Source organism: Nannospalax galili, unplaced genomic scaffold, assembly GCF_000622305.1.
Source record: "Nannospalax galili isolate Female #2095 unplaced genomic scaffold, S.galili_v1.0 scaffold1681, whole genome shotgun sequence".
NCBI classification, from domain to species: domain Eukaryota; kingdom Metazoa; phylum Chordata; class Mammalia; order Rodentia; family Spalacidae; genus Nannospalax; species Nannospalax galili.
Genome location: NW_008344074.1, coordinates 25,191 through 33,466, shown reverse-complemented (window position 1 = coordinate 33,466; position 8,276 = coordinate 25,191). Strand labels below are relative to the sequence as shown.

General features: G+C 41.8%; 1 long non-coding RNA gene across 1 annotated transcript; it reads right to left on the bottom strand.

Annotated features, from left to right (window-relative positions):
• Positions 1-1,907: 1,907 nt before the first annotated feature.
• LOC103739871 lies at positions 1,908-7,915 on the bottom strand. The gene is made up of 3 exons (XR_607521.1): positions 7,863-7,915; positions 3,196-3,249; positions 1,908-1,932 (listed from the first exon to the last, which is right to left on the bottom strand). It is a non-coding gene; the product is annotated as an uncharacterized LOC103739871 (long non-coding RNA).
• Positions 7,916-8,276: the final 361 nt, after the last annotated feature.

Genomic DNA, 8,276 nt, shown 5'->3' with positions numbered 1-8,276 from the left:
GTGTATGAAATTCTCAATAAATTATTTTTAAAAATAAAAATGATATATAAAATAGTTTAAAAGAAGTGTAGATGACAAACATTTGATATTTCAGTCCCCAGCTCCTATTTTGTAGTTTTCTTTTATTTCCTATTGGGATTGGGAAACTTCTTATGAAACCTCATTTCTTCTTTTGTCATTTTCAATGTCTTCACTGAACATGTTTCGGTTAAGGAATCTGAGCAGAAACTACTGCACCTATCAAGAACCCACCAGTGACTGTGAGAGAATTTGTTTACGCATCCTTTTGTTCTTTCCAAATTTACTTAATGTAATTGGTTCTATGAATTATCGAAACTGCCAATTAACATTTCAGTTGTTGTAACTTAGAGCAAAAATACCACTGATAGATTTACCCAGAAATTGCGTCAACCAGCCAACTAGACATCTCAGTGTTAAAAGTCTGGGAAGTTATTAACTGGGGAGGGAAAGTCCTGCTGAAATTCTCTCTGGCTCTGTTACTCTCACACACCAAGCTCAGAGAGGGCTGTTCTCGGGTCATGGGTTACGCAGGACCATTTCAACTCTGATTTGGTAATCCTTACTCATACAGTGTATTTTTTGCAAAGAGCAGTGTATTACAGAATCGAGTATAAATCTCTCAGATCACACAGAGGTCATTAAAACTGGGAAGGAAGGGGGAAATCGCCAGTGTGGTATGCTGCGTTGCGCTTAGGAATGTGCAACAGTGCCTGTTTTAAATCCTGTCTCAGGTGCTAGTCACGCAGCTGCCGGCTGCTTCTCCTATTTGGGGATTAATTGCCAAGTCTCACTGTCAGGTAAACTTGCCCACCATCCTAAATCCAACGGGAACCTCCTTTTCTCTGTGCCCGGACTCTCTGCTAGATGCTTCTCAACCTAACTCAAATCCTGCCCTCCGAGCAACACACACCCAAGGCTAGCTGGCTTCCTGCATAAGGAATCTCTCCACAGTCTCTAAATTTGGACTCGTTAATGAATTCCACTTGCCTTTAGACCTCCATAAATATCCCAAGGAGCCCATACTGTTATTATGTGTTATGTTCACTATATGCCATTAACTACTGGATCCATCAGAATGGAGCTGAATCTGATCCATTCGCACACTTAGATTTTAATATTTACAAGGATCGGGATGTATAATAAGGACCATATAGTTCAGTGAGCTAAAACATTACAATTTGTTTCTTCTAAATGGCTTCTTCATAACCATCAAAATGTATTTTTTAGACTCAAGTCATGAGCATTGCCTCCTTGGGATATTTATGATCAATCTTCCCATTAAACATGAGAATAAAATTCAAGCTTCACAGAAACCATACCAAGTAAATATATCCTGTCATTCTAGATCGAAATGTCTTGTTTTAGCAAAATTCTCGATCAAATATTTAAAAGATCAAGAGCTAGAAATACTCATATAGAGTGCCAAACATTGATATCAAAATTATGGTATGTACTCTTAAGGTACTAAAGGTCCATCAACAACAAAAAAGGAAAGGCAGCCGTCTCTCTGATCTCACCAATAACACGCTAGTATTCCATTTAGGACTGTTTTCAAATCACGAGGCTGGTATAGAAACCATCAAGAGAGATGAGGACAGAGGTTACACAATGCACAGCCTCGAGTTATGAGTCTACCCATTAAACAGCTAGACTCCTCCAGCCCACGACATAGCTCAAAGGTAGCATGCTTCAAAGCTCAAATCATGAGTCATTTCAGTGAAAGAATAAACCAAAGAAGGGCACTGTAGAGACCAGACGGCAGCCTTGTAGAATGGTTTGCAAAGGCTTTTCGTTACAAAGAATCCAAGATGTTGGGTCTAATAAAGGTAAATGTCACAAGAAACTGAAACTCAGACCCAGACAATACACACACACACATGGTTTAACCTTGCTGCATTGGGATCCTGTGACCTTAAAGAAGGATGAGGACAGGAAGCAAAATAGCAATAAACAACTGCTCTGGAGACAACCAATAACCCGCAAATGGCGTGCACATCAGGGAAACAGGACTGTCTGTTCCCGGCTCATTCTAATTCACCTGTCTCTTTACAGTGAAGATGAGCTTCAGACTAGAACACACATACGTTAGAAAAGATTCTATAGTGTTATATGAGAAATTAAACTTAGGGTATTTGCTGAGCCAGCAACCATCCTGGTTATTCTCAAACACTTTGCTTTCATCGTTTTTTGAATACTGACTTCAAAGCTCCAGAGATAGTCACAGCAATTGTTTCTAGAAATGGTACTGAATATTCTAAGTTCACTCTTTGGCTCTATGTAAGCGGTTCTACCAGGCATTAAAGATTCATTGCTGGCTACTTATATATTTCTAGACTTCCAGCTCAAAGTTCAGACATATTAATTAATAGGAAGCATCTACTCTTTATTTCTTTCTATCAAAGTTCAGACATATTAATTAATAGGAAGCATCTACTCTTTATTTATTTCTATGTGTTTTCTCTCTAAAACAAAAACAATAAATGTGAAGAATGGTAGTTAGCAACAGCTAGCAGCTCTCCTAAGAAGCGAAGCTCACGAAAAGCGCGGGGGGAGGGAGATGAAATTAACTGCCTTTCAAGCTAATTAACATTCAAGCTAATTAACATTAAGCAGTGATTCAAATCACAGGAGATATTCAAAGTCGAGAATGCTTGAGAAAATAATCATGAAACAGAATCTATCCTAGGAAGAGATGTGCCTCTACCTCATGCAAGCAGACCACGCCATGGCAAGCACCTGCATATGTGCAGTGAATGAGTGGCCTAACTGGGTGAAAGTCAAAAGGCCAATTGATTCGGGGTAAAATATCCAACACCATTAAAAACTTGTTGCCACGTTACTCTGCAGTAGGTATTCTCCTCATGTCTGTTAGAAACCACAGACCACAGCATCTCATGCCCTGAAAGCAATTTGAAGGGGTCTCGTCCCCGCTGGCTCCCAGGCACACTCATTCTGAACATATGAGCGTTACATTATTGCTCAACTGTTCTCTGTGTTCCTTGGTCTTAACTTAGCACACGTTAGGACTCAGGCTTGTCCATCCAGCTCTGACATGCAGTTCTCTGACATAATAAGCTGCAATAAGCCCAAAGCAGGAAACATAAATATCAGTGATAAGCTATGAAACAATGTCTCCAAACAGAAAAAAGGCAATTCTAGAAAGATCCATCTTACCTCAAAGCTCTTTACTTCTTCTTCACCATCATCGTCTTCTTCATCGTGACAACTCTGATTTGGGAGAAAAAAAGCAAAGGATATGGTGAGGAAGAGAATGGAAAAGAACGAGTTAGAATTAAATGATTTATCTTAATTTACCATCAATGTTGTTGAAGCAGATTCAACACATGCACAACTTATATGACATGATCAATGAATTCAGGAGCTAAAATGAATTGTGGTGTATATAAAAATGTCTTTTATGAAATTCAAGTCTCCAACACCAACTTCACATGTAGCAGAGGTAACTCTGAGGTGCATCTCTCACACGCTGTACACTAGCTGTTCATTTGCTTCATTCAAATCTAGTCACAAATCTCAAAACACGAGGATCCCCTCTCCTCTTTTGTAAGTTGCCACCATCGCACGTTGATACAGGTGCACACAGTAGCCATTACTTAAAATTAGCAGAAAGCCATATACATTTATTAGAGAGATTCTTTTACGGTTGTTTTTAATCCCATTTCACCCAAAGGAAGAAAGTAAAACTTCATCAATAAGATCATTCTCTGCGTATATCACTTATAAAACGGATTATTCCGTTCTGTTGAGTGAGGGGCATATTCTTTTTCTAAGACTTATTTTTATTTTTTTCATTTATGTATGTGTGTCTGTGTAAGTATATGCCATGTGTGTGCAGGTGTCCATGGAGGCTGGAAAGGGGCGTCAGATCCCCAAGAGCTGGAGTTACAGGCAGTTATGAGCCACCTGATGTGGGTGACATCTGATGTGGGTCCTCTGGGAAAGCAGCAAGCACTCGATGGTCCTAAAGGCAGGGATGTGCTAGGGAGAATATGAGCCCTGCACTGTGATTCTCCTCACTGTAGCTTTGTCCCCAGCCAATAACTGGCTAACCTTCTCCATCCTCCTGCCTCTGCTTCTTTGGCACATCCTGCCGTGCATGACCACAACCAGCATGATAACATTCTTTAGAGGCAATTGGGCTAGAGAGAGAGCTCAGTGTGTTAATGCTTTCTATACAAGCATGAGGACCTAAATTCAGATCCCCAAAACCACATAAATAAAAAGGCGGGTTGTGGCTGTGCAGTCCTGTTACCCTAGCACTGTAGGGAGCAGAGACAGAAGGATCACTGGAGTTTGCTGTCAGCCTAGCTCCAGACTCAGTGAGAGACTGTCTCAAAAGAATAAGGTGGAGAGTGATAGAGAAGGACATCCAACATCCTCCTCTGACCTCTGTATGCACATCTGCATTTGCACATACACTAACAGCCTACACACGCGCATACACACACACACACACACACACACACACACACACACAACCTACTGAGAACACTCAATAGTACTAATATGTACCCGTGTTTAGCGCTGACTACTTGGGGTTAGGTAACCTATTGGGGAGCTCCTTTTCTGACAAAAGCGGATTTGGCTCTCTCAGAAGCCACTGATGGCCTGCAGCTCTTCGTCTATAGGTGGAACCTTGTGTAATTTCCTCTAGCCACACTGGTGTGTCAGCTGGTGTTTGTGCAAGTCTTGTTTAGGCAAGCACATTGCGATTTCAAGGGTGCAGTGTCCCTCATGTCTGGAAGACACAAACGAGCAGCAGGTGCCTGGTCCTCCAGCTCTTACAACCTTTCTGCCTCTCCTCCGCAATGATCCCTGGGCCTTGGGTGTACGGGTTGCATTTTAGATGTATCAGGTGGGGCAGTGCATCTCCATGATCACCTGTTCTCTGCCTTTAGACCAGTTGTGGGCCTCTGTAATTGTCTGCATTTGTTAGATACAGAAGCTTCTTTGATGAGGATAAGAGCTACACTTATCTGTGGGTTTAAAGAGAAGAACATGTGGGTTCTTAAGGGGAGGATTTGTAAAAGATTTGCCACTTGGGAAAAAGTAGCTGAAGAATTGACCAGACCAGTAAATCGCAGATGCTACTATCATTGTGGTTTGGAATGTGGAATTCAACGGTGACCAAAGAAAGTTGGTCATTAACGAACAGCTTTGTAGGAAGACCTCGTTGTGCACTGATACCAGATCACGCCAGCCAAACGTTCCATGTCATTCTGTACATGTGATAAGTGCTCAGTGCATCGTGTGGTACAGTGAAGCAAATGGTGGAATATCACTCTGAAATCAGAAAACATTTTCAATCCAATGAAACACTGTTCTAGGTACAGAGATGGAGATGAAGGGAGGGTACCGAGAAATCCCTCAACATACGTACTCCAAGCTAAATTCTGGCAGGCTGGTCATGTCTCATTGTTTTTGCAAGTATGGGTGACATTTCCATTCTATTTGGAATAGCAGACACGGGAACAAGGCACACAAAGGAAACAGGAGTGTCTGCGTTAGCTCAGTGGTCAAGCTTTCCTTCCACACAGGAGGTGTGGGGTCAACTCACACCCCTGAAAAACACTTAAAAAATAAAGTAGGGGCTGGAGAGATGGCTCAGGAGTTAAGAGCACTGGGTTCGATTCCCACTACCCACACGGTGGCTAACAGCTGTCTGTAACTCCAGTTCCAGGGGATTCAATGCCCTCTTCTGAGCTCTGTGGGCACTGCACGACACGGGCACACTTATACACATGCAGGCAATACATTCATACACAAATTAAAATAAAATAAAATTGAGCGCTGCCCTGACACTGCTCACAATTGGGACTGTACTCATTTCCCACAGTGTGGCTCTTTCTCCTCCCTCTATACCATTCCCAGAATCCTCTGAGGGTCATACCGTGGCTGCACGACATTTTCAATCATTCCCTTGTCCAACCTCCCAGCACAATGTGGTTTTCTATTTCTCTATAAGCTCATACTAAAGCTTTCTCTTTTCCTTCTTCCTAAGCATCTGTGCCTCTGTCCTTCCAGACTTGATCCTAGACCTTTGTCTTTTGTCTTCCCCTCTGAGGCAAGATCAGTTACACCCATGGCTTCATCAGGAATCTAATTCTGATGAATTCATACAGTGCACTTAGAAGCCAACCTGAGGTACCAGACATCAGACATGAATGTCCAATGTACGAGATGCTTGACATCTTCTGTGAGTGACTGCTCTTGCTGTTGTGCTATCTGAAAGAACTAATGAGGGTTATTTGGGCTTGTGGGCATGGCCGTGGGGGTGTGAGGCCGCTGCCTGCATCAAGGCAACGGACAGGAAGCAAGAGGGCTTGGGCAGGAAGTCAGCCAGTGTGTGACCTTCAAAGGTCCACTCCCCAGTGACCCACATCCATCAGCCACGCTTTCTACCCCCAAGACTCCACTGCCTCACCACACAGCAACAGCCTTTGAGGACCAAGTACTGGCATCTTTCTCATGCTCAGGATTTGATTTGCAATCCTCCCTCTTCAATCAACACCCACCATTATTCTAGGGCTCCCTGGTCCGTATGTGGCACCCAAGGTTGAAACCTCAGAAGAAAATTGCTTCATATTTCATACGCCTCCCTCAATATCCTCGTTAGGAGGTACAAATAACAGCAATTTCTGTCACAACTACATGAGTTCATGTGTGTAGCTGCCCTGTTGTGTCTGGAAAACATAATTTCTGTGTGTCATCTATCACCTCTGGCTTTTGCAATCTTTCTGCCCCTCCAGGAATATGTGAGCAGCACAAATTGGACTTGGTTGGTGGGTTATTTACAAAAGAGGACATGGAGTTGGGGGATGAGAGGTGGGGTGGATCTGGAGGTTGGGGTAAATATGATAGAAAATATGTGTGAAAATCTCAATGAATTAACAACAATATATGTTTTAAATCCAGCAACATGTTGCTGTTGCTCTATTTGATTCTTCCACAGTCAAGAACTTCCCAAGGAAATGACACCATTGTGCTGCACAAGCTAGTCAGTCCCTCTAATATTTATTTATCTGTTTTTAAAGATTTATTCTAGTTTTTCTTTATGTGAATGTGTGTGAGTGTGTGTATGTCATGCATGTGAAGGTACCCACTGAGGCCAGAAGAGAGCATTGGGTAACCTGGAGCTGGACTTACATACAGATAATTGTGAGTCACCGGATATGGGTGCTGGGAGCCACCCCCAGACCTCGGCAAGAGCCACAAGTGCCCTCAACGATGAAGCCATCTCTTTAGACCTTAATTACCAGTTTTAATACAATCATTTGTTTCAATTTTTTAAAAATGATTTATTTTTATGTGTATGTGTGTGTCTATGTGGGTGTGTGTGTGTGTGTGTGTGTGTGCTTAAGTCAGAAGAGGGTGTCAGATCCTATGGAGCTGGAGTTACAGGTGGTTGTGAACTGCCTAGTGGACGTGGGTGCTGGGACTCAAAGTTGGGTCCTCTGGAAGAGTAACAAGCCCTCGTAACTGCTGAGCCGTCTCTCTAGCCCCATGTTTCAATTCTGTTGTCCCCACCAGATGTTGAATTCTACAGCTGCATTATGAATGTTTTATTTCCTTATTTTTCATGTTATCTCTTGTACCTTGACACCTAATGAATATAAGTTGAATGAAAGAATGCTTGGCAGACTGGTGAGTTCCCTAGACACAAAGTGCTAGCATAGGAAATAATGATTACTTGTCCAGACACTTGGAGCAGAGATTCCTGAAAGAAATGCAAAGATGTGATTCACTCACCTCTTATCCTTTGCCAAATAAAAACAATTCACCTTCAGTAAACATTAAAATCGGGAGAGATTCGTATTTACCTTTGCCATAATATCTGCATAAGCCATGTATAGAAAATCTTCCTCCAGTTTACTATAGAAAACAAAGGGAAATCAAATTTTAAATAGAAGGTAAGCCATGTGTATAGCCTCCATTGGTAGCAAATTCTGCTCACTGTTTTACAATACCTATGCCTTTTTACAATAAAATAAACACAAATGTAGGCAATAATAATCATCCAAAAGCATTTTATATTCAGAAAGCAAAGATCTTAGACACCTGGAGCAGCTGTCCTTCCCTACCTTACAGCAGAGACCCTCAAGTGTCAGAACAGAAATGGTCTATTTATTTACATGCAAAAATATAATAACCAATTTTCTTCAAAGAACAAAATGTGAAAAAAGCAAATGTAAGTGACAGAGTTTTTGACAACAGAGATGGTATTTGACATTGAT